General features: G+C 45.4%; 1 protein-coding gene and 1 pseudogene across 2 annotated transcripts in view; both read right to left on the bottom strand.

Moving 5' to 3' along the window:
• Positions 1-15918, bottom strand: part of NR2E1 (nuclear receptor subfamily 2 group E member 1) — a 116833-nt gene that overhangs the window by 55686 nt on the left and 45229 nt on the right. The window lies entirely within an intron of this gene.
• On the bottom strand, positions 1028-1873 carry LOC147365874 (protein Mis18-beta pseudogene; annotated as a pseudogene).

Here is a 15918-nt window from a genome sequence, read left to right on the forward strand (position 1 = left end):
CTGAGCCACACACATAAATTGCTCCCGTGTGACTTCCCTGCTTCAAAGATTGCTTGCTGAAGCACTTTATCTGTCCACCTTAACTGCATTTTAAGAGACATCAGAGGAGCTTTGAAAATTTCTAAGATGCACCTCAGACCAATTACCTAAGGATTTCTGAGGGTAGGACTATAGAATGGTATGTTTTTAAAGCTCCAACTTAAAGTGGGATTCCAATGTGCACTTATGTATCTAAGGTTGTATGTATATGAGGTTGAGAACTGTGATGTTTAATTTTATGTATCAACTTGAATGAGCCAAGGGATACCCAGATATTTGGTCAGACATTATTCTGGATGTGTCTGTGGGGGTGTTTTAGACTGAAGTAAACATTCAAATCAGTAGCTGAGTAAAGCAGATTGGCCTTCCTAATGTGGATGGGGCTTATGCATCAGTTGAGGACTTGAATAAACAAAAAGAGTAAGAGGGAACACCTCCTACTTGACAGCCTTTGAGCTGGGATATCAGTTTTTTCCTGCCTTTGGACTTGAGATGAAACATCGGTTCTTCTTGGATCTTGAGACCACCAGTTCTTGGACTGGAGCTACAGCTGATTTTTTTTCTTTTTTATAATTTTATTTATTTATTGGCTGTGTTGGGTCTTCATTGCTGTGCAGGCTTTTCTCTAGTTGTGGTGAGCAGGGGCTACTCTCTTAGTTGTGGTGCGTGGGCTTCTCATTGCAGTGGCTTCTCGTTGCACAGCATGGGCCGTTTTGTGCGTGAGCTTTAGTAGCTGTGGCATGTGGATTCAGTAGCTGCGGCTTCTGGACTCTAGAGCGCAGGCTCATAGCTGTGGTCACAGGCTTAGTTGCTCCACAACATGTAGGATCTTCCTGGACCAGCGATAAAACCCACATCTCCTGCATTGGCAGGCAGACTCTTTACCACTGAGCCACCAGGGAAGCCCCTCCCATCTATTCTTGAAGTTGATCTTTCTTGAGAAGTGATCAAATAGCACCAGTTGTTGAAGACAGCAATAAGGCCTGACCCTGATACTCCAGCTTTGATTCTGGATCAGTCTTTTGCCTTGAACTGATCAAGAATCACTTCCTTTAGAATCTTCAAGAGCAAATTTAAATGAGTATGCACTAACATCATCTTCTCTTTCAGATCTGCAACCATTTCTGGTAGAGATGTGTTGTGAATATCCATCTCGGGTGCATCTACTATGGCTTTTGCTTTTAAGAAGAAACACACCATTTTGTCACTGGAAAGGCAGAAGTGACCTCTCAAGGCAGCCAGGGCAGCATAGGTAGAATACAGATGGAAACCAATGGAAATATCACAGGAACTACAGAGTAAAAGGTTTTAAGTGTTGCCTTTGAGGGAACTTTCAAGGCCAACGAAGAAGGGAGCCTCCTAAACTACATTATTGTGACTCTGGAGAAGCTCCTGGCCCCAGGGGCTCTCAACAGGTCCCAGGGGAGGTGCACAGAGTCAGTGAGCACAGCACGGTGCTGTGCATACTGGAACATGGAGCACCTCTCTGGTTGCAACCACCACAGCAGTCATGGGCTGGATGGCATCTCCTCCAGCTCCAGCCCTGCAGGGCTGAGCAGAGAAGACCCTTTCACCACTTGCATGTCTCACTCCATGGAAGTTGTAAAAGAAGGTTCATCAATCGCCTTCTTATCCCCATCACAAAAGTCACCCCACAGCTGCTTTGCAAAGTGAGAGCAATGCCTCTGAGGCTGAGCTGCCATCCTCCTGCCTATACTTGGTTCTTGAACAATGCCACTGTTGGGGTGCCAACCCTCAACTGTACAAAGTTATGTACAGTTAGCCCTTCATCTGCAAAGCTGCATCTGCAGAATCAACCAACCTTGGATGGTGTAGTAAGTATTTAGTGAAAAAATTTGCATATAAATGGACTTTTAAAGTTCAAACTGATGTTGTTTAAGGGTTAACTGTACATTATTGGCTCTCCTAGTTCTCAGGCCTTTGAACTTGGACTGCAACTACACCATTAACTCTTGTGGGTCCAGGTTGCTGACTGCAGATTCTGGGACCTGTCAACCTCCATAAATGTGTGAGACAATTCCTTACAACAAATCTATTTCTATATAGATATTCATCCTATTGGTTCTGATTCTCCAGAGAACCCTGACAAATACAGATTTTGGTACCATGAAGTAGAATGCTGCTGTAACAAATACCTAAAAATGTGGAAGCTGCTTTGGAACTGGAAAATAGGTGGAGGCCAGAGGAGCTTTGAGGTGCATGCTAATAAAAAGTCTATATTGCCATTAAGGGACTAGTGGTAGAAACATGGATGTTAAAGGTGATTCTGGTGAGAGCTCAGAAAGAAAAAAGAGAGCTAGAGAGAAAGCCTGCATCTTCTTAGAAAATACTTAGCAGAATGTTTGCAGAAATGTGAATGTTAAAGACTATTCTCATGAAATTTCAAGTAGAAGTGAGGAATAGGTTATTGGAAACTGGAGGAAAGGTGCTCTTTATTATATAGTGGATAAGAACTTGGCTGAATTGTGCTATAGTGTTTTGTGAAAGATTAAACTTGCCAGCAATGAAACTGGGTATTTAGCAAAGGTGATTTCTAAAGCAAAGTATTGAAGATGTAGCTTGAGTCATCCTTACTGCTTTTAATAAAATACAAGAGGAAAGAGATGAGTTGAAGAAAGAATCTTCAAGCAAAAAGGAACTGGAACTTAAAGACTGGAAAATTCTCAAAGTATCCATCACAAAAAAAATGAGGTAGATGTTCTGAAGAGAACTCTAAGGGTGTGGGTGGCTGAACAGCCTTTTAATGAGATTAAGATGAGTGTGAACCATAGATCCAATCAGTCATCTCAGCAGATGCCAGAAATAGAGATTATACCACCAGAAATGCTGCTAGCTTCAAGAAAATGGGATAGAATGAAGGAAGGTTGCTAACATGGGCTATCCTTCAAGAAAAGAGAATGATATGAAGGTGAGCTGCCTAACATAGGCCCAGGGGGCAAGGCTGTTTCCTTCCTGGTTTCAGAACCTGGGGCCCTTGAAAAAAGCCATGGTGAGGGCTCTCAGCAGAGAGCTGGAGGAGTAGGGCTGCCCACAGAGCCTTGAGGGTGATACTGCCACCTCAGTGGCCCCGAGGGCAATGCATCAAACCAAAGAGGATTATACTCAAGCCTTTAAGATCTAATGGAATTTCTCTTGCTAGGTTTTAGACTTGCCTCGGACCTGTCACTCTTTCCTTCTTTCCTGTCTCTTCCTTTTGGAACAACAATGTCTATACTATGCTTGCCTCCCCACTGTATTTTCAACATTTAACTTGTCTGGTTAGGAAAGGAGTTTTTCTTTAGGATGAGTCTCACCCATTTCTGATTTAGATGCTATTTAGATTAGACTCTGGACTTTAGACTTTAGAGTTGATGCCAGAATAAATTAAAACCTTAGGGGTTGTAAGGATGGAGTACGTGTATTTGCTGCAGTCCATGGGGTCACTAAGAGTTGGATACGACTGAGCGACTTCACTTTCACTTTTCACTTCCATGCTTTGGAGAAGGAAATGGCAGCCCACTCCAGTGTTCTTGCCTGGAGAATCCCAGGGACAGGGGAGCCTGGTGGGCTGCCATCTATGGGGTCGCACAGAATCGGACATGACTGAAGTGACTTAGCAGCAGCAGCAGGGGTCAGAATGTTATGGACTGAATATGCCCCCTCAATTCATATGCTTAAGTCCTAACCCCCCAGTGTGACTATATTTGGAGATAGGGTTTATTGGGGGGTGACATGGGTTTAATGAGGCCATAAAAGTGGGGCCTTAAATCAATAGGGCTGGCATCCTTATAAGAAGAGGAAGAGACACTGGAGTCCTCTCTTCCTCACGTGAGGATGCACATCTGTACGCTAGGAAGAGAGCTCTCACCAGAAACCAGATTGACCAGTACTTTGATCCTGGGCTTTCCAGCTTCCAAAGCTATAAGAAAATAAATTTCTGTTGTCTGAGTTACACAATCTATAGAATTTTGTTATGGTAGCCTGAGTAGACAAATATAAGGACCATCTAAAGGAGATAGCAATCACTGCCCCCACACATATCCCCTTCTAAAATAATCTACCCTCACCTGCCTCATGGGGTACATGCTCCTGTGTCCTCAGCTTATTGGTCAGGGTGAGCACCTGACCCAGAGACTCTATGCATGGGCCCCTGAAACATTTCACACATAAACCCCACAGATCAGAGTTTCATTTACGCTCATAAGATCTTCTGTTGCATTGTGATTTCTCTAGGCATAACTCACTTTAGGGTAAGTTACTTGGTCAGATCTTAGCACCTACCTGAAAAGCTCATTGTAACTGATTTTGAAACTTGAGGCACTTTGCAAAAAGGACAGGTTTAAAAGGACAGCAGTTAGGATCTTTCAGATGCAAAGGTCAGAATGTGAGTGTGGGACACCTATAGGAGAGTGGCTAAGAAGTAGGTGAGGGTGGGGAGATTGAAGGACACAAGGCACTGCAGTTTTCTCTGGGATGATTCTTTACACCTCACCTCCATTTCGTCTTGAGGGTGGCCTTTGTCATAACTGTCCTAATCAAAGCAAATTTGACTGTAAGGGTTAAAGACCCATTCAAACTTACTTATGTATTGGGGGAGGGGTCGTTATTAAATGGATACAGTGGAAGTCTAGCGGGACTTCTTGGGAAACTACAGTTATTTCTTCCTCTTTCCCCCACCTTGCTCCTTACCACCAGGCCCTGTGGCTTCTCATGTTAGTTCACCTGGGCAGGTCTACCCATCCTCTCTTACAAAGGCTCTCTCAGCCACCTCAAGGTGGGATGGGCCTGGCCGGGGTTGTCAATCATAAAACATCCACTGAGGAAATTCATGCTGAAAATTTCTGTTCAGATTGTTAGAAATGTCCAAAGATACCTTATTTTGTCTATTTTAAGTCCTAAATAATTAAATTTAAGTTTGGATAATAGGCATACTGAGTGAAGTATTATGACTCATTTTCTGATAAAAATTTTGTGTTAACCACAAATTTCTTTTATTTAAAAAAACTCTATTGTAAAGTATTTCTAAAATGTTTACTTTCCTCTCTTTTTAAGATAGTGACAATATTTGCTCCCTTTTGGTGATACGTGAATCGTAAGTTTTAATAGCAATTCCCATGGAAGAGATCTCAGGGAAAAGTAGAAACAGTACTGAGTTTAGAGAGTCAGAACACTACATTCATCCCAGCTGTATCAGCCAAGGAACCTCTGGCATGTCACTGAGCCTCTCTGAGCCCTGCTTTCCTCATATGAGAAAGAGGAAATGACGGTCGAAATACTTTTCTTTTTATCTGGGGGTAATCACTCTCAATTTATATGTAAAATTAACTTGAAAGTTGAAAGCTTCAGCTTTTATCTCTGGTATATAGGACTTGTACTATAAATGTTTGTTGAATGACTTTTACAGTGTGAATGATCTCCATATACAAGGACAGGAAATTGGGCTGAATTTGTGCATGCTGCTGCTGCTAAGTCACTTCAGTCATGTCCGATTCTGTGCGACCCCATAGACAGCAGCCCACCAGGCTCCCCCGTCCCTGGGATTCTCCAGGCAAGAACACTGGAGTGGGTTGCCATTTCCTTCTCCAATGCAGGAAAGTGAAAAGTGAAAGTGAAGTCGTTCAGTCGTGTCCAACCGTCAGCGACCCCATGGCCTGCAGCCTTCCAGGCTCCTCCATCCATGGGATTTTCCAGGCAAGAGTACTGGAGTGGGGTGCCATTGCCTTCTCCGGAATTTGTGCATATTCTAGATCATATTAGGGTTTTGTTTTTTTTTTTTTTATACCAAATTCCTCATAGGAACTAGTTCTTTTGGCTTTTTTTTTTTTTTCACAAAGTGAAAGTAGTAAAGTAGGAAAACAAATATATAAGTTGAGGGCTCATTCACTGAGTATATGTTTAACTAAGTTGCTACTGTACAAGAAAGTCATTAATAGTGTATTCGTTTCTTTTAAGCTTATTCAACAAATACTCACCAAGGATACTGGGAACATGTTGAATAGACATGATCCTTGTCCTCATGGAGCTGATAAGTCTCGTACTTGAAACACTCACACATCAAAAACGCACTAAGGATATACTCTCTATCTCCCCTGGCCTATTTTCGGAGTTCCTGCAAATGTTTCTTTTGACCAGGGCCTAGAACGAGTTGGGGGAAGCAGGACAAACACCAAGGTCCAGCAACTGAGAAGAGGGCTTGGGCCTGAATATAAATCCCACATAATAATTTTTAGATCACTGTCCTTGGCTGAGGTGGGGGAGAAGATTTTTTTCACCAAAGCTGGAACATTGACTATATATAACAGTATACAAATGTCATGTCTTGTCTCTACTCCAGTGTACTAACACTATTTCAATAGCTACTCCAATAGCTAACACTATTTGAGAGTCTGTCCAGGGTCAGGCACTGTACTGAACACTTTCCATGTTTTGTCTTTAATCTTCACACCAGCCTTGCAAGATAGATACTTTCATCATCCTCAGTTTGCTTATGAGGAGACTGCAGCTATAGAGGACATAGCCAAGGTCACAATAGATGGTTATAACAGAACTAAACCTGTTCTGTCCTACTTGAGTATGTACCTTCTTCCTGCCAAACCATGTAGGGCCTTTACTGTTTTCTAAACAGAACAGTGGGCTTCCCAGGTGGCACTAGTGGTAAAGAACCTGCCTGCCAATGCAGGAAACGTAAGAGATGTGGGTTCAATCCCTGGGTGGGGAAGATCCCCTGGAGGAGGGCATGGCAAACCACTCCAGTATTCTTGCTTGGAGAATCCCATGGACAGAACAGCCTGGTGGGCTACAGTCCATAGCGTCGCAAAGAGTCGGACACAACTGAAGCAACTTAGCACGCGTGCAAACAGAACAGTAAGAAAGCTGTGTTTCTATCCCTTGTCACAAAATACATGTCTTTCAATATAATACATGATAACAATAGCTAATATTAATTGAGCAATTACTATGTGCTAGATACTATCCTATCTATTTATATGTATGAATTTATTCAATCCTCAAAAACCTATGAACCAGTTACTCTTTTTATTAAACTTTATCTATTATTTTATAGATGAGGAATTGAAACACAGAGATATGAAGCAACTTGTCCATGATAACTCAGCTGATATATGCCAGAGACAGAGTCAGACCCAAGTTGCCTGGGGCCAGAGATTAAAATCTGTCATTTCATCCAAATGAAATATATTATTTTCAATGTCTATTACAGTTTCATTAATTGGTGAAATAAAGATCACTAGCATGTGAGGGACCCTTCTTCCTTACCTCCCACCCCCATGAGCAGAAGACCCAATTCCATTCATAGTCTGATGGAACATTTTCCTCTGTCATTGTGCAGTGTGAAACTTACACAACTGAATGTAACATCTCTGAATTTCATCTGCTGTGGAATGGCACATGATAAAAAATGCACCACATATTCTAAGTCTGTGTTTTCTCACTAATTTAGTCTTTTTTCTCAAATGCACAGCATTTCCCATAGACATGAGAGTTCTCTCAAAAAGTTAACAGCACTCTCTGAGAAGAGGAATTGGAGAAACCCAGGAACGTTTTCTTTAGCAGCTCAGGCAAGTGACTGAAAAGTAAAAAATTAATTTTTTTTATAATATCAGATTTTAGATCTTCCCTCTGACTGACTGACTATTTGGGTAAATTGGGCAGTGGCATAACTGACCAGGCAGCAACCTCAGTGGCTCAGCTAGGAGCGAGGCATAGGCAGAAGGCAGCAGAAAAGTGTTGGGGCATCAGACCGGTGAATTCTAACTTCAGTCTACTAAAAACAATCTCCCTCTTTCTGTATCACAGAGACACACATGAGAGATTTCTGAAGCAGGCTGATGCCCTCAGATATAAACCTAGTTTGTGGCTATGAACCATTAAGGATGCTTGATAACTACTAATTAAGTGAATTAGAAACACAATATATAATTACTGATGTTCTACTTTCCCCCCTGTCTTTGCTGCACCACAGGAAAAAGTTTCCACGGCAATTGGTTTGTATAAGCAAAGACCAAAATTAAATTAAGAGGTCACATGCCAGTAGCAAAGACAAAATCAGGGAAACATTTTCTAATCAGAAACTGCAAAGAAGTTTGGGCCTTTATATAATAGAGAAATTAGGATTGGATAGTGGTATTCTTTCAACCAACTTTTCACAAATATTTCCTGGAACAGCCCCAAGCACTGAATCCTCATTTAGCCTATTCTTTTTTCAGATATAATTGAATTTACTTGTTTCGGTTTCTGCCTCCCCACCTTCCACCCGGGGCTAAGGGCAGTGCTGCTCTGCTTTCATATGGCACAAGCGCAGTCATAAACCACGTTTGAATATCTCTTCTCCAGGTATCAGAGGCTCTATCTAGGTCTTTTCTTCCAAAGCTCCTGTCTTCTCACACCCCAGGGAAATTCCTCTATACCCTCCACTCCCCCAGTGATGCTCAGCAACCCGCCCCCTTCACTACCTTGCACTCCCCAGCCCCAAAAGTTATCCTATGAAAATGAACAACTCCATTAGCTGTGGAGAAGATTATCTGAAAAATATCCTCTGAGAGGATTTTGGTGCAGGAAAATACAAAGAAATGTCTAGAATCTTTGACTGAAATCACTGACCGTTGTGAGAGGTGACACTAAGCTGAAGGAATATACATTCCTTGGGGCAGAGGGATGTTTGCATCAGTAGGAGAAGGAAAGATAGCTCTTGTTGTTGTCTGGGGTCTATGGGAGAGGATTTAACAACACACACATCAGGATGGAGTGAAAAGTCTCTAAAGACATATTCATTCCCACAGCAGGCCTCTGGTTTGGCATCTACTTAGCTCCTCAGACTCACCAGCCATCTCCATGGGAGGGGGAGGACGTGACTAGTCAAACGATTCCCACCACCCCCCTGGATGCCTCTGCAGGCTCCTGGAGTTCTCCCTGGCAGGGTGGCTGGCTGACTTGGCTTCACAGTTTTATAAATATGAGCTTTTACTCTTGCTCCTTGAAATTAAAAAAAAAAAAAAAAGTTCAGATGAAGGCACAACAGGGAAAGGTAAGAAACCTATGTCTCTCTCCTCTCTGTTCTTAAATGGTAGTTAAGAGGTAGTTTTTTAAAAAATATTTCATTTGGATATAGAAACTTAAACAAAAAATTCCCTTTCCTCTTTGAGGATTCTTTTCCACTATTGTTTGTCAGAGGCTAAAACTAAGGTGCTTTTGGAACATGAACACACACACACACAAGCATGCTCACCCCAACACACCACAGTCTCTGCTCTTTTACTCACATTTCATCCTTGAGGACGTGCAAGCCTCCAGGACAAGAACCACAGTCACTGGGCAGTAGAGTCTGGTGAGCAGCCAGGGGCTGGTAGGCTCCGTCTGCTCTTGCCATGAGTGGTTCTTTGGCCTGGTTTAGCAGGGTTGAGAATCTGTGTGATTTCGGCATGGTGTCCCAGCAGCTAGTTGTCCTGTCTCCAAGTGCAGCCTTCTACATGCAACAAGGGAATTCGGGCTTTTCTGAAACAGGCTTCTGAGAGCAAGAGCAGAGGGAGCCAAGCCTGAAGGGTGTCAGCAGTGGTGACACGCCCTGGGGGAAGATGTGGGACCAGCTGGGCTCTGAGCCAACAGTAAGAGAAGGGAAGGCTACTCTGAGTCAGAGTAGTTCTTCCAGGATCCCTACTGCTCCTGGACCATCTTTTGTCATTTTAAAGTGGTCTTAAAAGTGGTCTTCACCACTGGTCTTGCCTTGACCCAGGAAAGTGCACTAATTTTTATTCATTAACATATTACTTTGCAATGAAGTTATTATCATACAAATGGTACTTAGTCCTCATAATCCATGAATAAAGTAGCATTGTCCCCATTTTATTAATGAAGAAACCAAGGCTTCAGAGTGGTTTAAGCCACACACTCCCCAAGTTAAGGCTGTAAGTACTGCGAAAGATAAGAAGTCTCCATCTTCTTATTCTTGGTTCTTTCGCTTACATACCTTTAGTCAATAGATAAGTGTATACTTTATTTCTAGCACGGAACGAGTTCAATTAGGTTCTGTTAAGAATTCAAAGACATCGTCACTTGGTTCCTACCACCCTGGCATTTACAACCTGGTTAGCCAGAATTAAGGGATAGGAAGGGCTGGGTGATGTGCATTTAATGAGTTATTGGTTCACTTATATACTAAGGAAATGGTTTTTGAGCCTTAAATACCAGACACTGGGACAGCAGAAGAAGGACACAAAGATGGAAGGAACCCAGTCTCTGTTCTCAAGAAATTCAATCTAGACAAGGGACTTTCACTGCTCAAAGCTGTTCAATGGCTTCCCATTGCTTCCAAAGTAAAATCCCAAATCCTTAATGTGACCCACAAGCTAGGAGATCTGACCTTTGCCCCTCTCTCCACTTACACTGGACTTCATTAAGTTCCTCAGTCAGGTTAAACCTCCTTCCTTCCTCAAGGGGCTCTGCCTATGAGAGGGCTTCACAGATGTATCTTTTGAGGAGGGTTTTGAAGAATAGATAGGAGATTTCCAGGCAGAAACTGATGGGGTGTTTTCCAGCTAGAGGAATTTGAGTGGGGAGTGGACTTAGTGGATAAGAGTAGCTGGAGAAAGTTTCATAGAAAAGGCAAAATGTTCTTTGTATGTAACTGATATTCAATAACTATCTGTTGAACAGAATTGGTTTGAGAAGGCTAGGGATGGGCAGAGTGTGGTAGGATGGGGGAGCAGAAGAGTGAGAACAAGACCAAATAAGCAAAGCTTCAGGAGCTGGGAGTACCTGAGCATGATACAAGGCAAAGGAACCATCTAAGAGGCAGGTTGGGAAGGCAGGGCAGTGAGGTGTGGGAGCGTGCTTGATGGGATGGGAGATCTGAACTCCAGTCACAGCTCAGCTACTTGCTTTGTGACCTTGGACAAGTCATTTCTCTTTTCTTGGCCACAGAACTTGTGATGAAGATGGAGTGAGTAGGTGATTTCTTAACATCTCCTTTCCAGGTAAAATGCGCTCTTGCAGAAGCTAGCTAAGATCCAACACACTGGAAAAGAGAACAAATCTTAGGAGGACAGAGACAGCAAGGCAGAGTGCTGGCGTTAGAGACCTTTATAGCATGCAAGGCTGAGGAGAAGGACTGGAGGCTGGAGGGGAAGCCAGGGTTACGTGACCTGCCAGGGGAAGCTGCAGCCTGTGACTCACTGATGTCCCACCAGGACCAGATCAATGAAATCAACGGAATTTTCTATAGCAATCAATTTCTAATTCTTACCCTGATCCAGTGTCTAATGACGGGGGACCAAGCTCACCATCAGGGGAGAAGGCTGCTGTGGCCAGTAAAACTGATGTCCAGGTTCAAAGAGTAGGGAAGAGAGGAAAGAACTGAAGGAGTTTTCCAGACAGTCCAAATGAAAGGACAAGTCCCTCATCCAGGTTTTTTTCTCTAGTGACCCCGATTTTGCACCATAGATGTCGCTTGTTTCTCTCTCTTTTTTTCTTTGGTACTTTTGGGGAGGGGGAGCAAGGCAAGGGAGAGGGGAAGAGACTTTTTTTCACAGGAGTCCTCAGAATTACAGTTCACAAACTATTCAGTAAACTGACCGGCCTCAACCTCCCCTTCAACGGCCTAATCTAAGGGGTGGATCTATGTGTTTTGTTGCTTGTCAGAAACAATTGCTGCGCGGCCCATTACATTTACAGCACGTCGCCCTTTAATTGGTGTAACACGCTGAGGCCTGAAAGGAGGAGAGGCCCACAAAAGCGCCCGTGAATGAGCCTTGACTCACACAAAAACACTCTGCAGAAGTTCAGAGCTGGCCACTAACAAGGAGGTAGGGAGTTAGTTTGAAAAGGGGGTGAAGTTCAGAAATGTGTCACCTTGAGGAGCCTCCCATCAAAGCAATGGTCGCATTGACAAGCTGCAAAGAAAAAAAGTTAAACCTTCAGGGCTACGGACTTGCCTGCTGCATTTATTCTTTTTAAACTTGAGAAGGGGGGTGAGTGGGAGAGGGGAGAGTCTTTTTCTTCTCTTCCCCACCCTTGTCTCTCTATTCCCCTTATTTACTTCAGAGAACCTTAGAGAAGTCGATGTGAAAAAACATATCTCCCACACCCCTGCTAAGATACACTTTTTTTTTTTTTAATATGTAAAAAAGTCAGAATGAATGTGAGCAGCCTTAGGTTGCTGCTGCTGATTTCAACCTCTGTGGGAACAGTGTTTGCTCTCTGCGTTCCCCCTCCCCCCATTTTCTAAGGCAACTCTCCCAGTCCTGGGGTTTGGAGCCCCTCCGCTTGGGCCTGCCTGCCTGCAGGTCTGGAGACTGCACACCAGGATTCTATGAGGGTGAGGGCATGCATTCCGGTTCCTCAGTGGCAAAGAGGACTGGTGTGAGCCATATCAAAGTATATGGAAGCATCATTCGCACTGGTATGAGTCCAGCTGATCAGGGTACTGCAGTCGGGGGTTCCGCCCCCTCCTTGGAGAAGGAGGAGACCCAGCTTTCCCTCCTCCTGCCCATAACACCTAGGTAAGATCCTCCCAGACCCAGCCACGCTTTGGTTCCAGTTTGCAAAATAACATGTCCCCAAAAGAAGAACTAGCATTCATAGGTCCGAGGTGGAGGTGGGGGACGAGGAGGCACCTTCTGTTCCTCTGCCTTCTGTGGTCACCTGCTCTTCTAGTGCACCTTCCTGGTTCCAGATGCCTGGAATTTACTCAGTGGCGTAATCCCACTCAGTGGTGGGATTGATCTCTCTTGGCACTTCCCCAGCACCCTGCCCCTCGTCTTCCTCCGGGGATCCCCGCCACACAAGTGCCACCAAGGTGGAAGACCCTTCGTCCAGTTACTGGGTGTGCTCGCTCGAGCACCCCAGAGGCACCCTCCTCCGCTCGCCTGTTCCCGCCTTTGTCTGGCGACTGGACCCCCACCCTAGCACTGCTCCTGTGAACCGGCTGCCCTGTGCGAAGGCGGGGGGAACTTTTCAATGCAGCGCCACAGCTCCCTCCAGATTTGTAATCCGCCAAAAAGCTGCTGATTGCTGCAATCGTTACTTTTCATTAAAAAAACTTAGAAGCAATTTGGGAGAACCCTTCTCAATGAATACATTTACCCCCGAACGGTCTTTATTCTCTGCCTCCACTTGATGAGTTTCTCTGGCACGAATCCGTTCTTACAGGCACAGAATGGGCAATCCCTTGATCCCCGTCAATTGTCATCCCAAGTCGGGGCCACTTTGACCGCCAATAGTGGGGAAGTCAGAGCTAATCCTCAGAAGGAATCACGGGAAAAGAAAAGCAACAATAACCAAGTCAAGCGTAAAAAATGAAAGAGAAATCTCTATTATCACTCACTACATTTCCCAGCTATGTACTGAAAAAATCAGCTCGCTTGTCATTCGAGTCAGACACCCACACAAGAATATGGGGTCGTGGTGGGTTGGTAGACTCACACGACGTAAGGAGCGATATTTGAGAGCCAAAGGCCTCTCTTCTGCCTCTGCCAAATCCCTCTCACATCCGCCATAACCATTAAATACAGACTGACTTTATTCTGTATGGGGAGGCCCAGGGGTGGGGGGTGAGGGAGCCCCCAGCTGTGCATGGATACAAAAAGGTCCCAGGAGAGAGGAATGGGGGGGGGGTTGTGGAGTGACGATGCTAAAGGAATGCACTCCTCTTGGGCACCTCCTGCTTGGGCGGTTGGGCCTCTCCTGCCTGGGTCCAGCCGCCGCCTGGGACACCCGCTCAACCCTCTCTCCACAGCCCCTGCAGCTCCGTGGGTGCGCAGACTTGGAGGCTGGGTCCTGGCGCAGCTGCATGACACACGCGTGCACTGGGTCCACGGGCCATGGGCTCCACGCAGCCTCCAGTCTTCCACAGTAGCTGGGACCCACAGCACTGTGGGCTGGGGGTGGGGTGTGAGAGTCCCGGGAATCGCTGGAGCAGACACAGAAAGACCTGTGAGAGTGTGCATACACAGCCACTTTCCACGCTGACACCTACAATTATATGACATAGGCCTTGATTCCTTTATGCCGAAGCCAAGTGAGGGGTAAAGTAAAGCGGGGATGCAGGGCAGGATTCCTGGCGCTACTGCAGCGTCTGGGGAGGGGTGGCCCTGCAGCCTCCCGCTGCTCTCTCCCTCACTGCTGCTCCCTTGCTCACAGATGCAGGGTTGATGGCCAGCACAGGGTTTGGAGGACCTGAATTCCAAAAGAAAGGGCCAGAACATACAGTCCAGCGACCTCTCCAAGCCCACTTCTCTCATGAGGCTGCAAAGCCAGTCCAAGGTGCCTTTTGGCTACTTTCATTTTCCCTTGCCAGGCCCTCCTGGGGGCCAGGTCCTCAGGGACCTCCCGTGATCAAGTGGTGAGGCTGCTTCTGGTTGCTCAGGGCAATGAGGAAGGGCCACATGGGGGATGAAGGTGTTTTTTTCATCATCTCCTTCCTCAGGCCTTAGAGGTGTAGCCTGCCAGCAGCTCCTGTTCCTCCCAGCCACCCACTTCACCCTCAACCCCTTCACCCCACTCCACACCCTGGTCCCCAACACCTAGGCACCCACCCCATGAAGCCTGTTGTAGTTATCTCTCTGAGGAACCTCTCCAGACTTCATTCCCCACAGCACACCACATGCACATCACACACTACATGTGTACACATGACACGCTGCATACCATTAACACATACATTATCACACACATGTACACACGCAGAGAGTAACATTCAGGGAGCAACAAGCTTTGAAAACAATCATATTTACACAAGACCTGCACTCATCCACATACAGAGTCACACAGACATGCACACATTTCTGCACACCCAGGCACACATGGATCATGCACACTCTTGAAATACCCTTGAGCATCCAGATACTGGCTCTGTCAGAAATGCCAGGTCAGGCAGAGGGTACTATCCAGGTGCGGGTCATGGTCTTTGGCTCTGAGACCCAGGCCTCCTTCAGGATGCTCGCCAGGGCAGATGCCCCAGTCTTCTCACTGGGCCTGTGTGGCGCTCACACCCTTCACCCGGTGTGGGCTGCACCAGAGCTGGGACAGTCCCAGGTGGCCCCACCAATCAGGCCAGAGTCCGAGGTGAACACTGGACAGGGAGACTCACCCCAGCAGGGCACCAGACACATGCCCATGAGCCTCCTTAAGGGAGTGGCTGAACTAGCCTCCGTTGTGGTCCTGCAGTCAGGAAGTGGGAAGGATACTGAAGGAGGCTGTCCAACCTGTCTGACCTGCACCCACCCAGGTGAGACATCCCACCCAGAGAGGATGGCTATGAGGTGGTGGCAGGTAGTGATAATCACCATCTATAAAGCCAATGAGAGTGAGATGGTTCTGCCCAGCCCCAGATTTACATAAACGTGGAATCCCTGCTTCCACCGATATCTGGAAAGGGTGCTTGCAGAGAGGGCGACCGACATTCTGCAATCCTAATTAGTGATTTTTGTCCCCTTGTTACTGGGCTCAGAATCTCATGCAAATGAACTCTTCATTTCAGCCACATTACCCCAGTTCCAGAATTAACTGACTCTTATCTTTAATGATATGCCGCTGAAGTTCTCCGAGCTGGCTAGCTTTTTATCTTGATTACTCTAATCAATAAGAAATGATAGAGTAGAATTATAAACTCTATTGGCTTTTAAATGTTGCCGACAAGCCCTCTAGATGCCATTCCCGTTCATTGTTATTTATTAAAATGATCCTCAGCCCTACAGCGGATGCAAATAGAGAAGCGAACAAGAATTAGCCTTGGGAAGAGTCCCAGTCGTTTCTGAAAACTTCACCTCCTACTCCCCAGGGAAGAGTCTTTGCTGTTTAGGCTTGAGAAGATGGAAGCATATTAAAAAATTTTTTTTAAAGAAAATTGCTCTTTTGGAGGTAGAAAAG

Source organism: Bos grunniens, chromosome 9, assembly GCF_055505025.1.
Source record: "Bos grunniens cultivar Pamir isolate PY7600 chromosome 9, Bosgru_T2T1.0, whole genome shotgun sequence".
In the NCBI taxonomy this organism is placed as follows: domain Eukaryota; kingdom Metazoa; phylum Chordata; class Mammalia; order Artiodactyla; family Bovidae; genus Bos; species Bos grunniens.